We start from the raw sequence: 18,539 nt of genomic DNA, 5'->3' as shown, positions 1-18,539 counted from the left end.
TTAATTGTTTATTATTTTAGTATTTATTTTGGCTGTGTAATGAATCATAATTAATTGTTTTTACTTATTTGTTTCAATTCAAACTAACAACATGTATTGTCGGCTTTGATGTTTTCAACATCATACGATAACACCAGCATTTTAAACTTCATAAGTATATGTATTATGTCATGTCGATACCTTTTAGTGTTAAATTAATTGCATTCTCGAAATATCGTGTTGTAAAATTTGGGCATAAAACTCTTACAAATAGGATAAATATGCTTTTTTTTTCTTCTGAAAACGAGACGTAAAAGCTGATTAATTTTGTACATAGTATTTTACTATTTTGTGATTTTTTTTTTCATTTTTATAACGGCATAAAAATATTGTTTGCATTTTGCACAACTTAATAAATTTAGGTCATCTCCTTATGAAAAACAAACTCAAACAAATTAATTTGTTATCAGATATATAACTCGTGAATGTATCGATTCTATCATGGAAGCGAAAAAGAGAATGAAAAATTAATAGGAGCTGAAAATAGAGACATATGAGATGATTTTTTAAATTTATAAATGATAATTTTGGGTGTATACTTTAGGTTCTATCTGAGATTATATTTTGTATGAAAAATTATATTTTTTCATTTACATTTAAGTAATGATCGTATAAATTTGCTTTAAATCCTCAAAACTAAACATAGCTTTGCTTTCAATCTCTATCATAAAAAATTATGTTTTCGCTCTCTGATCCTTAGTAAAATGTTTACGCACTACCTATGTCTATATATTTTCTCGGATGAAAGTTGTTACCAAAACATTGAAAATACAGTACAACTGTATGAAATTGGAGCATAAATTGTTTCAAATTTGATACTAATATATGATTTTTGAGTACTCAAATATGTATGTAAGTATTAACATTAATTACATATTTGTCTTTTTTAATTGAACAACGGTACAAAACACTGAAAATATGATATTGAAATATTAATTGTTTTAGATCTGATACTAATATATGATTATTGAGTATCCAACATGTGTCGCACATGTTGATATAAATAAAGTTGCTCAAATTGTGTACCCAAAATTTAATCTTTTGTATTATATCTAAACCAATAAATACTCAAACATTATATGTTAGTATCATATTTTTAATGTTTTAAATTGATTTTTACCCGTAAAAAACATGTATGTCCAGGGAATGTAGAAATTTTTGTGTGGACCAAAGAAATTAAATATATTTATTTTATGATAAGGATTAAATGCAAACATATGTTTGAGGATTTAATGCAAGCTTGCTCGAATTTTTTCCCCCTATTGTTGGAGTATATATCCATAAAAAACTATTTTGTTTTATTTCAATATTAATTCTGCATACATGTCATTGATATTTTATAATTATTATCGAAAATCCCCATATTAATTTCATGTGATTTTGAATATTGTAAAAAATCTCATATATATGAAGATAATATTTTAATAATAATAATAATAATAATAATAATAATAATAATAATAATAATAATAATAATAATAATAATAATAATAATAATAATAATAATAATGTCGTTCTTTAGAAATTGAGATATTTGACTTGAGTTTACATTGTAATCTGAATAGAACAACATTATCTGGATGGTTAACAATTAGATTATTGAAATGAAAAAACACTTTATATAATTATTTGATCATGCATGAATGGATTTTTAATCTCTAGTAATTTCTATCATCGTGTAGAGAATATTTATTCAATATTAAACTATGATGGACGTATATGAGTCGATCTTGAATATTCTAAGGCTGTGTTTACTTGCCTTGATAAATGAAGGATAATATAGATAATATCAATTAATCCTATATTTACTTGCAAAATTGAAAAATGATATAAATCTTTAAGCCCGTTAATGATAGGATTGAGAGATGATTTTTAGTCCTAAATTTTTAATAAGATTATAAAATTATGGAGTGAGAGAATGAAAAAAAATCAATTATTTTATATGATCAAATGTTTATTTTTTGTATTATTTAGTATTATATTTTCAATGTTTTGTACTGAATTTGTTCGTCTGAGTAAAAGAGTTCAAAAATATGGAATTTAATATTATGTTTGGATTTAAGATGTAAAGAAAATATGAACAATTTTATTCTTAGAAGCCAGTTCTTCATTGGGCCTGCATCTTTTGGACGATTCTCATTGAGCCTGCATCTTTTTCGACGGGCTTTAATTTAAAGAAACACAATTCTCATTTCGTTTCGCTTATCACGCAAACCCTAACCAAAGCCGATAAAAGGCGGCTATGGAAGCACAAAATTGCGAAAGAGTCTGTGAAAGCAGCAGCTGTCCGGAGGCACAAAACTTCCAAAGATTTCATGGAAGGCGTTGCCTACGGGGTGAGTAAATATTTTTTTATTTATCTGCATTAGCATTTAAGATGGTCATCCATTCACCTTCAAGAAAGTAGGAGCTTGAGTGATTTTATAAACCTTGCTTTTGAAACCAGAGTCAGAGGCATCAGGATTAAGATTAACGATGATTTAATTGTATTTTATTATTTATTCAAACACACGCGGTTATTATTATTTTGGTACTTATTATTATTTTGGTACTAATAACAGAAAAAAAGTTTCTATCGCACATGATATAATACTAGTTTAAGAAAAAAACTCTATAGTCTCACCCTACTCATAAAATAATATTATTTTTTATATCCAAAATATTATTTTTAAATATAAATATAGGTCAGACCAATATAATGTGGATAAATATGTAATATCAGACACGGTTAATTTTATCAAGGGTGAGGGAGGGGAAACGGGTATGGTTCAGGTCCATTGGGCTCATTAGGAACCCAATGACTTGATAAATGCCTATTCCATCGTCCATAGCTTGCATAGAAAGCCCAAGTTTACGATTTTATTTTTCATTTGTGAGTTTGCCCAAGTTCCTAACATCTGTTGATTTAGGCAATCGTATTTATTTTCTAGAGTTTTGTTCCATCCATCAGTCATGAGAATGAAACTATAATTTTTACCGACTACCTTGGATATAATTTTTTTTAATAATATGGTTACTTCTATTTTTTAAAATTATATAAATAAATTTCAGTTTAATCGATATATTTATTTAAAAAAGTCAAAACCGAACCAATTAAAACGACTTTACCTATTTTTTGCTAACTTCTAACAAGAACTCGATGGTTAACTTTTGATGTTAAAAGATATGCCACGTCCACTAACCACAATGAATTTTAAATGATTTCAATAATAAAAAGATCTAATAACTGTTTTGATTAAATCATTTATTGTGTATGACCAATTGGACCATTTTCTTTAAAGAAGAACGATTCAATCTTCGATTATGAGAACATCGTGTAAATAAATAGAAATATGAATTTGAAATTATTTTTGTGTAAGCTATATAAACAATGAATATAAATTTAAATTCATAGATTTCAAATTATTTTATTCAAACTCAACATTAATTTATTAATATTTTATTTATTTATTCAAACACTCACGCTTATTAATTTTTACAACTAATTACATTACATAAAAATAAGCGAAATACTTATCTATATAGTCTATAGGGCACGTTTGGTACGGTGGATTAGGGTAGGATTACAATTGCTTCTGTTGTTTGATTGGTTTTTTAGTATTTCATGAAAATCCTTTGACCCGTGATTAATTACCTTCTGAGCTGGGAAAACAAATCTTTTGTGGGGCAAGGTATTGAGAAACCCGAAGGCTGTGTTTGGTAGCATGGATAAAGATGTGACTAGCCTACAGTCCTTCGTTTGTCTCGTTTTTTCGCGCAATGAAGGATAACCTAGGGCCCGTGATTGTAGCACTATTTCAAGGATAAAACGGTACATTACAATCCAATTCATCCCCCTAGTATTGTTATCCGAATTTGAACAATAGTTTGGATTCTTTTTGGAAATGACCATTGTACCCTTCGCCCTAACATATCTACCCTTTCCTTTTTTCCAACTCTTCTCGCCGTTCTTATTACTTCTCTCGTTACCAAAGCATGGATTCTCGCGTTCGCGGTTAGAAAGGTAAGAAATCTGGTGTCTGTTCTCAATAATTTTCTTTATACTCGCTCGATTGTCCTTGGTGAAGCCATGAAAATTTTTGCTTATTACATCGCTCCAATTTTTTTCTTTTTTAAAAAACAAATCCCTATGACCTTTTCTTCTATTCCATCGTTTTTCCTTTGTGTTGGTGTGCATTTTTTTGGGTTCATTACTATCCAGTGTTAGGACACTTGTCCATTGATTTTTTTTTCCAAATTAAGGAATTGAAAAGTATGTTATTTTTAAATTCAAAATTTTGTACAGTAGGCATAAATCTTTGTGAGATATTCGTATTAACCGTTACAAAAATTGTACGATATCGTGAGTTCGAAATCTTATCAGTTATAATGTTGTTTCAATTTCACCATTTTAGTATTTTGTACAGTGGGTAGGAATGCTTCAGTCGAAATTTCATTGAACGGCCATATCTTCCACAAGATTCCTCCGGTAATGTCTGAAATTCATTATGCTATTTTCATATTGCATATACTTGTCTTTCAATTTATTTCATAAATTCCAGTTTACTTGTTCATGAAACTTTTGTGACCTGCGTGAATTTCTCATTCATATGTAGCAATTTTGTTGAAACATCCATTGTTCTTGGTTTGTTGAGAGTTTTGGCAACATGGAGAATAGGCGTGTAAAAATATTACTCATTCTCGTCATATACCAGTTGCTGGTTCGGAATGTTTTGATGTTGATCTTTTTAATTCGACAACGCTCAAGAATGTTAAGAAGTCGAAGTACCAACCTGCGCAGAGAATCTTTGTCCTACAGAATGATAAATAGAATTAAGGGTCAATTGAGCCATTTACGTAGGATTATTGACGCCGGATATTACCAATGCATTATCAATTTGAGAATGAATCGGAACGCATTTGGAAGGTTGTGTTACCTGCTCACTAACATAGGGGGTGTCGTTGATTCGAGATATGTGTTAGTTGAGGAAAAATTAGCGATGTTTTTGTCCATCCTAACTCATCACAAAAAGAACCGAGTGACTGGTCACGATTATATATGTAGCGATCAAACTGTAAGCGCTCATTTTCATGAAGTTTTAAATGACATCTTGAAGTTATATACGATTCTGCTTGTGAAGCCTACGGCGGTCGATGAAAATTGCACAAACGATACTTGGAAGTGGTTCAAGGTAATAAAAAATGTAATGATAACTTCGTTCATATATGACACAAGCTATTTTCCATACAATTGTTTTTATACTGCCTTGTCACGTTTCTTGACATTATTAATCTATTTTCTATTACTTAACGACAGGGAAGTCTTGGTGCGTTAGATGAAACTCATATTCCGGTGCATGTCCCTTCACGAGATAAAGCAAAGTACAGGAATAGAAAGGGCACTATTTCGGTGAACGTTCTTGGTGTATGTGACCGCAATATGAACTTCAAACGCTTTCACAGGGTGGGAGGGATCTGCTGCAGATGCTCGAGTTTTGAGACATTCTTTGACTCGAGATGATACTTTTAAAGTTCCGAGAGGTATAAACATATTGTGCTCGGTTTCAGAATTAAATAAACTGTGAATTCCTGTATTTACAACCGAGTAATTGAATATTTACCAATCGTGCAGGTTGCTACTACCTATGCGATAACGGATATTCCAATGTCGAGGGATTTCTTGCTCCTTATAGGCGAGTACGATACCATAGGGACGCTTGGGCCACCGTGCATCTGGGCCTAAAAATTACAAGGAGTTGTTTAATTGGAGACACTCTCAAGCAAGGAACGTAATCGAAAGAGCATTTGGGTTGCTGAAAAAGAGATGGGCCATCCTACGGAGTCCTTCTTTTTACCCCTTGGCAGTGCAAAATCGGATAATTCTTGCATGTATTCTATTACATAATTTTATCCGTTTCGAGATGTCTGAAGACCCCTTATTAGATGAATTTGAGGAAGACATAGGTAGCCCTGCTCACGAAACTCAACACGGTTATATTACTACATTGGAGTCTTCCAATGTGTGGGACGATTGGAGAGACCATTTTGCGATGGAAATGTGGAACACGTTCGAGAATTAATTTGTGTTATCATATCATTTTCTGTTATGAGGATTCATTAAGATATTCCTTGTTTTCCAGTGTATTGATGCTAAACAGTTTGTTGTAATTTTAAGTCGTATGTTTTGGATTTATGTGTGATTAAAATTTATGACTTCTTCTGCCATAATTACTTCATGGAAAGCATGCACGACATTGCTCATATCCATCTTCAAGATATTATCTACTTCCTAACATAGAGATTGTTCATCTTGTTCATTGTATTTTGATCTACAGATCAGTTGACAATGGATAGTGGAACGAGTTCTGCGAGCGGCATTGGTAAAAGGAAGACAACTGAGAAGACACGAAGAAGTTGGACTGAACGTGAAGAAGAATGTCTTATAGAAGCTTTGAAAGAAGCATGCTTAAAAGGATGGAAAAGCGAGAACGGATTCAAAGCAGGCTACTTGACGTTTCTGGAAAATTCAATGAAAAATGCCCTTCCTGGTTGTGAGCTTCGTGGGAATCCACACATCAATTCCAAGATTCATGTTTGGAAGAAGAACTATGGATCGTTGGTGACGATACTAAGCCAAAGTGGTGTTGGTTGGAATGACAGTAACCACACTATTGATGCTAATGATGAAACATGAGATTCAATCATCAAGGTATGTTCTTGATATAAATATCATTGCCTAGTAGCATTGGGTGGTCATGTATTTCTATGCTCTTTCACAGTCAGATCCATCTATGAAGACGATGAAACACAAGCAGTGGACGATGTACGATGATTGGTGTCAAATATTTGGAAACGAACGAGCTACTGGTGATTCTTGGAAATCATTCCGGCATGCGGTGCATGATGTCTTACAACTGGAGACCGAAGTGGATACTGACTTCTTGAGTCCTCATGTTCCAATCATTAATGTACAAGCAATTGGTGACGACTCGGTATCAGACACTAACACTCCCTCTTCTAAACCATTAGCAGGTGCAACATCAAAAAGTAAGAAACGGAAGCAGTCCAATGATGTTGACGAGTCCATACTTGCTGCTATAAACAACATTGCTAATATCACAAAAGATACAATGGGAGAACTGATCAAAGAATTGGCTACCACAAAAAAACTTTCAGTAACACAAGATAAAGTTTTTGAAGCTCTAGAGGGGTTACATGAATTCACGGAGGACGAAACGGTTCGTGCTGCGAAGATGCTATTCAACAATCACAATGACCTTGCACTTTTCAAGCGTCTCGGTGAGAATGGAAGAATCTCACTGCTCAACACTTTGTTGCGCAATCCTTAAGTCATTGCTTCCTGTCTTGGTATAATTATCAATCTTTTTGTATCGTATCACGATTAAAGAATATGCCATTTTGGGTGTATGCATGTTCATGTAGACTTTTATCGTCCATGTTTTTGTTATTTTTGGTCCAATGAACAGGTCACATGTAAACGTATGAATTTTGCATGCAATCCATGGTAATGTAAGTTTGAATGACATGATATTGACTTAAGTATGAATCGAAATTCGAAGTTTATGTAATGTAAATTCGAATAACATTAACCCATTATTGTGTTCTATTAACATAGTAGAGGTGGTTTTGATTTATGGTAAATCAAGTATTTGTTCAACGTCAATCTATTTATTTAATCATTATATGAGTGCTACAGTTAAACTATTTAATCATAAAAACTAAACCAAATTAAGGGTGATTCTACATAGTTTTTTCGTTCAAGTACCCGAACATCTCATACAAATAGCCCACTGTTGCATGAAGCACCGCATAATAAAAAACAGTTAACTAACTCACATGAAAACCAAAATATTTTGTTCTGCTTCTACTTTAGTACTGTTAGGCTTGTAAGAGTGGGTGCCCAGTGAGCCAACTTTGTGGCTATGGGCTTTGATGACTCTTTGTATAAACAATCTTTTGTTTAATATTATTTACACTTTTATTAATGGCAATGACTTTATATTACTTCATATTGTTATATTGTGATATACTATTGTTGTTTTGATAAAGACCTTGAATATACTATAGTGTATGTAAGATGTGGTAGAACATGGGGATGTCTATCATGAAATACATCTTATAGTCACTGTATATTCTAAAAACCGTTCCTAGTCGATTGAGCCGTCCGATAATAAGGATAAGGATCGCTCGAGTTTGAGACTAGCATTTGCGATGCGGAGTACCACGTTTCATTGGTAGGGAACATGGAGATGTTCGAAGCATGCAAATGGATATTCATAGGATGAATAATCGAACTACCCTATCCGGACTTTCCAAGTGGTTATCACTTATCGAGTGGATAAAGTCCGCGGTTTTGGTTGTACACCATTAGTCCTTACGACTTGAAACATCATGGAGACTCTATATGCTAGTACTGTGCTTTGACTCGTTTACCGACTCTGAGGGGGTCATCAGGTGTCGAGATTGGGTACAGTTACGACACATATAGGAGTCAATGCATTGTTGTCAAGGATTCACCACATACTTGCGAGTGTGGATATCCATGCGATCTGAGGAGATATTAGTGTGATAAATCTCTGGCCAGAGTAATTGATGTGATTTAAGAAATGGTTTCTTAGTAGCACATGCGATGTCACTAATTTGATCTTCAAGATGTATTACATAGTTATCGAATCTTGAGCGACTCTCGATATACCAATGGTTGTTGATTCGATCGGGATATATGGATGAAGGGACCGTACTGTACGCTAACCAAAATCTACTGGTTCTTGTAGGCACTATCAGTGATACCTAGGGAATCATGGGGCGATGTTGCTAGGCGCTTTACCATGATTCGTTGGGCAAGTCGGAAAGTGTTGTTCCGAGTCACAAGGAGTTGTGAGCCCACGGCTAGCTGTATCCCTGAACCATTGAGGGTCACACAGTGTAATGGAGTTTTAATCCCCGTTGAGATAGTTAAATTTAAAGAGTTAAATTTAATGAACTAAGGAGTTGGACTTCTTAAATAAGAGTAAGGGAGTAGGATTTCCTAAAATGACATAGGGATGGACATTTTTGGAAACCACTGAATTCGGATTCAGGAAAATTTATTTTGACTTTAAAATGTGCAGAAATGGTTTCTGTGCACATTGGTGAAATCAGTTCATCAATCGGAGTCACGATGAATTTTATATTAATTTCTGAACGAGCGGGCTTTGCTTGTCGGGCCCAGCTTATGACTAATGGGCCCTAAGGTGTTAGTGGCCTGCATTATAAATAAGTTATTTCAGTACAGAAATTACACACAACAGGTCATAATTTTGAGACAGGATTTTCGAAACCCTAGCCTCCTCTCAAAAGAAATCGGCCGAACCCTCCCCATACTCTGCCCGAGATTTTCCGGTCTGTGATTTTGAATCGCAGTAAGGAATAACGAATCAGATTCGTTTATTCTCTTCGCAGAAAACTTCTGATAGATTTTCTAGTGCAATCTATCAGAGGGATTAAACCTCTGTTCGTGGACCTGATTGAAGGAGTTCATCGGTTCCAGGGAGAGACAACAAGAGCAGATAAAATCTGTTGGTGTCCAGTAATCTCGTTGCGAGATTGAAGGTAAAATTTAATAACTGTTATTTAAATTTTACACACACAATAATTTAATCGTTGAACGGTTGATACCCACACTATGGAATTGTTCCATAACAAAATTTTAAACTTCCGCTGCACCGGGTATCAATCGTGATTGATCAGAGAGCCGCGTTATCCAACAATGGTATCAGAGCCAGGTTGCTCAGATCAAACGATTAAATTAATCGATTGTACAAAATTTTTGAATCTCGGTTTTTAGAAAACAAAATAAATATTTTTAAATAAAAAAAAAAAAATTTTTCCGGGGCAAAACCCGGGCAGCGATTGGATCGCTGCCCGGTGGGGCAGCAATTGTTGCTGCCCCGGGAGCGCTGCGCAGGGCGGCGCTCGGCGCCGCCCAGGGGCGGCGCCAGGCGCCCTAAGGGGGCAGCCGGGCTGCCCCCGGCCCGCGCCCGGGTGCGGGCCGGCCCGGGAGTGTCCTGGGCGGCCCGCGGGAAAAATTATATTTTTATTTAAAAATTAATTTTAATATTTAAAAATTTTATTTTTGGTCCGGTCAAAAATTGTTTTTGATTGGTTCACGAGATTTCGGATCGAATTGTTCGAGTCCGTAAATTTTAAAATTGATTTTGGATAAATTTGAATTTTTGGAAAATTTTAATATTTTATCCGTAAATTGAATTTTGAAATCAATTATTTTGGTACAATTGATGATAAGATATGATCTTATGATATATTAAGTAAAATATGATTTTATTTGTAAAATTGGATTTTATAGATAAAATATGATTTTATTTGATATAGAGATAAAATATGATTTTATATGTGAAATGAGATTTTATATATAAAATATGATTTTATCTTGTTTAAATTTGAATTGCCACAGCATGTTATCCAATAAATTAATTTTGAATTAAAGGTTATTGGATAAGGATGATCGATTGCCATGACCAATTTTGTAGGTGTATGTTAGGAATTTACATTTTGTTTTTATTGTTGTTGGTTTTATTAATGGGCCTGGTTTATGGCCCGATATGAATGTCATATGTAATAAAAGTGGGCTTGGTTTATAGCCCGTTCCCACCCCTAAAAATGTATCCCTACTTGTCATTGTTATTTATTGTAAATACATTAGATTTAGTGGGAGATCAAGATTTGAAGACGGTGGGCCCAGCAGACAATAAAGACTGAAGAAATGTAAATTGGAAGCACATGTAATAGGATTGCATTGCATACTGCATATCACCTAGGATTGGACTAAGACCCGTGATTGGCAACCACGGGTCAATTAGAAATGGAATCGATCATCCTATATAATATTTGATATTATGATTGTATGCATGTTTAGACATAAATTGCGTGAATCCGGCAATGCATGCAATAAATTAAATATGATGAGACAAATATTTTTATAAATAAAATCCCTCATTTTAAATATGATTTAAAATTTATATCAAGATAAATAAAGGAAATTTAAATATTGTTTAAATGTTCCTACCTTCCATCAACGGTCAATGTATGTGATGCTACCCGCGGATACGGTCCGGCTCATATTATTGGGGGGGCCCGTCCGTCGGAAAGCTGTACATTGGATCGACAAATGTTGTAAGTTGGGTGGAACTCCCATGGGATCGGCTCATATTATTGGGGATCCACATGGCGACCGTCCATCACAACTTAATATTGATGGGTCATCTTGACATGTCACTTTAAACGGCGTCATATTATTGGGCCCTTATTGGACATGAGGTAAACACATGGGGGTTGCTTTGGAAGCAATTGGGCTCTACCTTTTGAGAATTATGGTTGGCTGATATTATTCGGGACCATAAGTTTGTCAATTGGACTCCATGTTCTCACTAAGGAAAAAGTTTCCCGTTTTCACTAGAGGGTGGTGAAATCGTTAAAATAGTGGGAGTGAGATTCATAAAATTAAATTCGCCTATTTTATGTCTTAGTAAATTGTTAAACAATCATTGATATATGTCTGTTTTCCTTTTCAGTATTTCATACAATGAATTCGCGAAATCCTTTATTCTCGATCCTCGAACAAAACAAGCTGACTGGCGCCAACTATACGGAATGGTTCCGGAAGTTGAAGATTGTCTTAACTTCGGAGAAAATGCTCTATGTGTTAGAGAAAGCACCTCCGAAGGAAGCACCAGCTGATGTTAGTCCGGAGGAATTGGCCAAGCTTGATGCATGGTGGGACCATGACATCAAGACCAAATGCTATATGCAAGCCTCGATGTCTGATGAACTCCAGAGGCGATTTGAGGACACGGTGAATGCTGCTGACATTCACGCGCAACTCAAGGAACTTTTTGGGGCTCAGTCGAGGGCTGAAAGGTTCTCTACTGTTAAGGAGTTGATGACGTGCCGCATGCGTGAAGGGACTTCGGTCCGTGATCATGGGGTACGAGTGATTTGGCTCATACAGAAGTTAGCGACCCTTGATTTGGTGTTGGAGCATGAACTCAATGTGGACTTGCTGCTTCTATCTCTTCCTTCTTCATTTGATGGATTCGTGATAAATTTTAATATGAACAAGATAGAGGCCACCCTTGAAGAGATGGTCAATATGCTCGTTACATATGAATCCACACTTAAGAAGGATAAGCCAGCTTTCTTGGTGGGCTCCTCATCTTCTGCTAAGAAGGGGCCAAGTATGAAGGGCAAGAAACGTTCTGCCCCACCCAAGAAAGTGGAACCCGAGAAGAAGCAAAAGACAAAGGCTTCAAACAATGGAAAATCCAAGGATGTTTGCCATTACTGCAAGAAGCCGGGTCATTGGAAGCGCAACTGCAAGGAGTATCTTGAGCAGTTGGGAACTGCAAAGGTATGTTCTATATCGAAATAAACATGTCACTTAATACAACTTCTTGGGTATTGGATACCGGATGTGGATCTCACATTTGCAATGATTTGCAGGTGATGACAAGAAGTCGCAGGCTTAGAATGGGTGAGACCCAGCTGAGGCTCGGGAATGGTTCCAGAGTTGAAGCTACGGCCATTGGAGATGTTTGTTTGATTTTGCAGAATGGTTTTAAATTATTGTTGAGAGATGTTTTATTTGTGCCAGATTTAATTAAAAACATTATTTCTATTTCTATGCTTGATAGAGATGGTTATTCTTGTAATTTTGTGAATGGGATTTGCAATATTTACAAGAATGAATGTTTAATTGGAAATGGACAACTTGAAAACGATCTATACAATTTAAAACTAAAAGACGTTCCAGTGAATTGTATTGACAAACCGGCGACAACAAACAAAAGGAAAATCGATAGTCAAAACCCGGCAAACCTTTGGCACGCTAGACTAGGTCATATTTCCTCAAGGAGGATGAACAAGCTAGTGGGAGAGGGCATGTTTGATATGTCTCATATTAACTCTCTACCTACTTGTGAATCCTGCCTAAAAGGAAAAATGACTAAATCTCATTTTAAGGGGAAGCCTGAGCGTAGTCAAAATCTGTTGGATTTGATCCATACAGATGTTTGTGGTCCATTTAGAGTAGGGACTCAACATGGCCACACCTACTTCATTACCTTTACTGATGATTATTCAAGGTATGGGTATTTATATTTAATGAAATATAAGTCTGAAGCATTTGAAAAGTTCAAAGAATTCAAGGCTGAAGTAGAAAACAAGCTAGGTAAAAGTATTAAAGCACTTCGATCGGATCGAGGTGGAGAATACTTGAGTACCGAGTTTTTGGACTATCTGAAAGAGAATGGGATTCTCTCTCAGTGGACTCCTCCTATGACACCACAGCTTAATGGTGTATCGGAGCGTCGTAATCGAACTTTGTTGGACATGGTTCGATCCATGATGAGCTTCACTGAGCTTCCACCTTCGTTTTGGGGCTATGCGCTTGAAACGGCGGTATTGTTGTTGAACAACGTCCACACTAAAGCAGTGGACAAAACACCATACGAGTTATGGAATGGCAAAGCTCCTAAGTATTCGTACTTGAGGATTTGGGGATGTCCTGCTTACGTGAAGCGGACAGTGGGAGATAAGTTGGATAGTTGATCCAGCTTATGTTATTTTGTAGGGTATCCGAAGAATTCAATCGGATATTATTTCTATTATCCTGCTGAAACAAAGGTGTTTGTTTCTAGGAATGCCACCTTCTTGGAGAAGGAGTTCTTATTGGATAAGAAAGGCGAGATGATGGAACTCGAAGAGGTTCGAGAAGAACCCGAAATACAAAATAACGATCCACACCTCAGGAACCATTGCTGGACACGCCTGTACCTAGAAGATCCGAGAGGACTTCTAGACCTCCTATTCGATATGGTCTTCTTCTTGAAGGGGATCAAGATGAACCCGACATTGGATGTGATCCAAGAAACTTCAAGGAAGCAATTTCTGATGCGGATTCGAATTTATGGCTTGAAGCTATGCAGTCAGAATTGGATTCGATGCATACAAACCAAGTTTGGTCTTTGGTAGATCCTCCCGATGGAATTGTTCCAATAGGGTGTAAATGGATCTACAAAAGAAAGCTTGGGCCTGATGGTAAGGTATTGACCTACAAGGCGCGATTGGTGGCGAAAGGTTATACTCAAAGGCAAGGAGTTGACTATGATGAAACCTTTTCACCAGTTGCAATGTTCAAGTCCATAAGAATCCTTATTGCCATAGCTGCATGGTATGACTATGAGATATGGCAAATGGATGTGAAGACTGCTTTTCTTAATGGAGACATTAAGGAAGAAATCTATATGAAGCAGCCTGAGGGGTTCACATCCATGGGAAGCGAGCATAAGGTATGCAAGCTTCAGAGATCAATTTATGGTCTAAAACAAGCATCAAGAAGTTGGAACCAGAAATTTGATGAAACAATTAAAGATTTTGGTTTCATCAAGAACCCGGAGGAACCTTGCGTGTACAAGAAAGTAGTTAAGGATGCGGTGACATTCTTAGTACTTTATGTTGATGACATCCTACTCATTGGGAATGATGTAGGGATGTTGCAGTCAACAAAGATATGGTTATCAGGTAGATTCTCGATGAAGGATTTGGGTGAGGCATCCTACATTCTTGGGATACAGATCTATAGAGATAGATCTAAGAGAATGATAGGACTCACACAATCAACCTACATCGACACCATATTGAAACGGTTTTCAATGGATGGGTCCAAGAGAGGACATCTACCCATGTGTCATGGAGTTTCTCTATCCAAGTCTATGTGTCCCAAGACTGATGAAGAGATAGAGAATATGACACATGTACCATATGCGTCAGCTATAGGTAGTATCATGTATGGGATGATATCTACCAGACCGGATGTAGCATTTGCTCTGAGTGTCACGAGCAGATATCAGTCTAATCCTGGTCAAATGCATTGGAAAGCCGTGAAGGACATTCTTAAGTACTTACGAAGGACTAAGAATATGTTCATGGTTTATGGAGGACGAGAACTCAAATTGGAAGGCTATACCGACTCTAGCTTCCAAAGTGACGTGGATGACTCGAAGTCAACCTCTGGATTTGTGTTCATGCTCAATGGCGGTGCTGTCTCTTGGAAGAGTTCCAAGCAGGACACCACAGCGGATTCCACCACTGAGGCTGAATACATTGCAGCATCAGCTGCTGCTAAAGAGGCCGTTTGGATGAGGAATTTCGTCCAAGAGTTGGGCGTCATTCCTGAATTTGTTGGTCCAGTCCCGGTGTACTGCGACAACACGGGTGCCGTTGCTCAAGCAAAGGAACCAAGGTCTCATCAAAGATCCAAACACGTACTGAGGAAATACCACATAATCCGGGAAATTGTGGAAAGAGGAGACATCATTGTCGAACGAGTGGCCTCTGCAGACAATATCGCTGATCCGCTTACTAAGCCTTTGCCAGGACCATTGTTTGACAAACATCGCGAAGCAATGGGTCTACGTAGTATGACTAGTTGGCTATAGGGCAAGTGGGAGATTGTAAGAGTGGGTGCCCAGTGAGCCAACTTTGTGGCTATGGGCTTTGATGACTCTTTGTATAAACAATCTTTTGTTTAATATTATTTATACTTTTATTAATGGCAATGACTTTATATTACTTCATATTGTTATATTGTGATATACTATTGTTGTTTTGATAAAGACCTTGAATATACTATAGTGTATGTAAGATGTGGTAGAACATGGGGATGTCTATCATGAAATACATCTTATAGTCACTGTATATTCTAAAACCGTTCCTAGTCGATTGAGCCGTCCGATAATAAGGATAAGGATCGCTCGAGTTTGAGACTAGCATTTGCGATGCGGAGTACCACGTTTCATTGGTAGGGAACATGGAGATGTTCGAAGCATGCAAATGGATATTCATAGGATGAATAATCGAACTACCCTATCCGGACTTTCCAAGTGGTTATCGCTTATCGAGTGGATAAAGTCCGCGGTTTTGGTTGTACACCATTAGTCCTTACGACTTGAAACATCATGGAGACTCTATATGCTAGTACTGTGCTTTGACTCGTTTACCGACTCTGAGGGGGTCATCAGGTGTCGAGATTGGGTACAGTTACGACACATATAGGAGTCAATGCATTGTTGTCAAGGATTCACCACATACTTGCGAGTGTGGATATCCTATGCGATCTGAGGAGATATTAGTGTGATAAATCTCTGGCCAGAGTAATTGATGTGATTTAAGAAATGGTTTCTTAGTAGCACATGCGATGTCACTAATTTGATCTTCAAGATGTATTACATAGTTATCGAATCTTGAGCGACTCTCGATATACCAATGGTTGTTGATTCGATCGGGATATATGGATGAAGGGACCGTACTGTACGCTAACCAAAATCTACTGGTTCTTGTAGGCACTATCAGTGATACCTAGGGAATCATGGGGCGATGTTGCTAGGCGCTTTACCATGATTCGTTGGGCAAGTCGGAAAGTGTTGTTCCGAGTCACAAGGAGTTGTGAGCCCACGGCTAGCTGTATCCCTGAACCATTGAGGGTCACACAGTGTAATGGAGTTTTAATCCCCGTTGAGATAGTTAAATTTAAAGAGTTAAATTTAATGAACTAAGGAGTTGGACTTCTTAAATAAGAGTAAGGGAGTAGGATTTCCTAAAATGACATAGGGATGGACATTTTTGGAAACCACTGAATTCGGATTCAGGAAAATTTATTTTGACTTTAAAATGTGCAGAAATGGTTTCTGTGCACATTGGTGAAATCAGTTCATCAATCGGAGTCACGATGAATTTTATATTAATTTCTGAACGAGCGGGCTTTGCTTGTCGGGCCCCAGCTTATGACTAATGGGCCCTAAGGTGTTAGTGGCCTGCATTATAAATAAGTTATTTCAGTACAGAAATTACACACAACAGGTCATAATTTTGAGACAGGATTTTCGAAACCCTAGCCTCCTCTCAAAAGAAATCGGCCGAACCCTCCCCATACTCTGCCCGAGATTTTCCGGTCTGTGATTTTGAATCGCAGTAAGGAATAACGAATCAGATTCGTTTATTCTCTTCGCAGAAAACTTCTGATAGATTTTCTAGTGCAATCTATCAGAGGGATTAAACCTCTGTTCGTGGACCTGATTGAAGGAGTTCATCGGTTCCAGGGAGAGACAACAAGAGCAGATAAAATCTGTTGGTGTCCAGTAATCTCGTTGCGAGATTGAAGGTAAAATTTAATAACTGTTATTTAAATTTTACACACACAATAATTTAATCGTTGAACGGTTGATACCCACACTATGGAATTGTTCCATAACAAAATTTTAAACTTCCGCTGCACCGGGTATCAATCGTGATTGATCAGAGAGCCGCGTTATCCAACAAGGCTGATTAATATCGAACCATTAGATAAGTGAAATCTTGCTTTGTGGATTTTATAATTACACGAGAAAAAATAATAAGAATAAATTTGGAGATGTACAAAGCATTCTCCTTCGGAGCAAAAAAATGGGATTTGGAGCAAAATAAAACAGAACATTGCACATAAATAAAGAACCATAAAAAGACAATCTGAAATACATCAGAACATTAACACATATATATGCATACACATTACACAGTTGAGTGCACCACTACATAATGTCGCTTACATCTTGCCCTCAAAACAAACCCAATGGAGAATATCACAACATACCATCTCCCATACTAACAGTAGATGGAAAGTTAATACGACAAAATTCGGGCAAGATAAGATGACAATCTTCTTAAGGAGTTAGCCACTAGAGTCATCCGAAATGTCGATCACCGAAACGGATGTTGAAAGCTTCTTTCGTGTTAACACGTTATTCTTATTATTATTCATATCCCCATCATTTACCTTGTTAGCAAGAGCAGTAGTTGATGCTGCATACTTCATTCTTTTTGTAGGTCTTTCTTCGACTACTGCTTCCTTCCCATTTTGACATCGTTTTCCTTTTGTTGCTTCTTTACCAGTGCCGCCATTCAAATATTCATCATCATCAGACACAAGATCGACGAAAGTTACAGTATGTGGACTGGTCACAGTTTCCTCAGAACAATTTGGTAACCAAATGGACATGATGAAAGCCTGAAAGTGAATGAGAAAGAAAGCGACACTCTTAAACAAATGCATTGATAGAACATATATTTAAATAAGAGAAAGGGTGGAAAATGAGACAGCCAACTGCTATATTAAATACAATACGTAACTTGTACACGTTATCACAGGTCATGAGTGCATACAAAATTTGAGAATCGATTTGGGTAAAGAAAATTAGAGTTAGGGCAGATATGAAGCATTTAATGATGTATAGAATAGAGGAAGGTAGTCAAATCTTCATTAAAGAACATGTAAATCAATGAACATTATACACCTGTACTTGCAAATTAATACATGTAAATATCAGGATACAATTAATGTATACACCAGAAATGTTTAGTGAAATAAACGGTGTACGTGTTTGTTATGTAAAATAAGACAGTGTTGTACT

General features: G+C 36.4%; 1 long non-coding RNA gene across 2 annotated transcripts; it reads left to right on the top strand.

The window, feature by feature from the left end:
• Positions 1–2,170: 2,170 nt before the first annotated feature.
• Positions 2,171–5,740, top strand: LOC140889088 (uncharacterized). Of its 2 annotated transcripts, XR_012152107.1 has the most exons (7): positions 2,171–2,375; positions 3,711–3,850; positions 4,014–4,042; positions 4,446–4,507; positions 5,136–5,210; positions 5,336–5,559; positions 5,651–5,740. It is a non-coding gene; the product is annotated as an uncharacterized lncRNA (long non-coding RNA). The 2 variants fall into 2 exon arrangements; XR_012152108.1 differs by lacking the exons at positions 2,171–2,375; positions 3,711–3,850; positions 5,136–5,210 and having other exon boundaries at positions 3,886–4,042.
• Positions 5,741–18,539: the final 12,799 nt, after the last annotated feature.

The sequence above is a fragment of the Henckelia pumila genome, chromosome 3 (genome assembly GCF_033568475.1).
Source record: "Henckelia pumila isolate YLH828 chromosome 3, ASM3356847v2, whole genome shotgun sequence".
NCBI classification, from domain to species: Eukaryota; Viridiplantae; Streptophyta; class Magnoliopsida; order Lamiales; family Gesneriaceae; genus Henckelia; species Henckelia pumila.
Note: the sequence above shows the minus strand (reverse complement) of the source record. Positions and strands in the feature narration are given on the sequence as shown.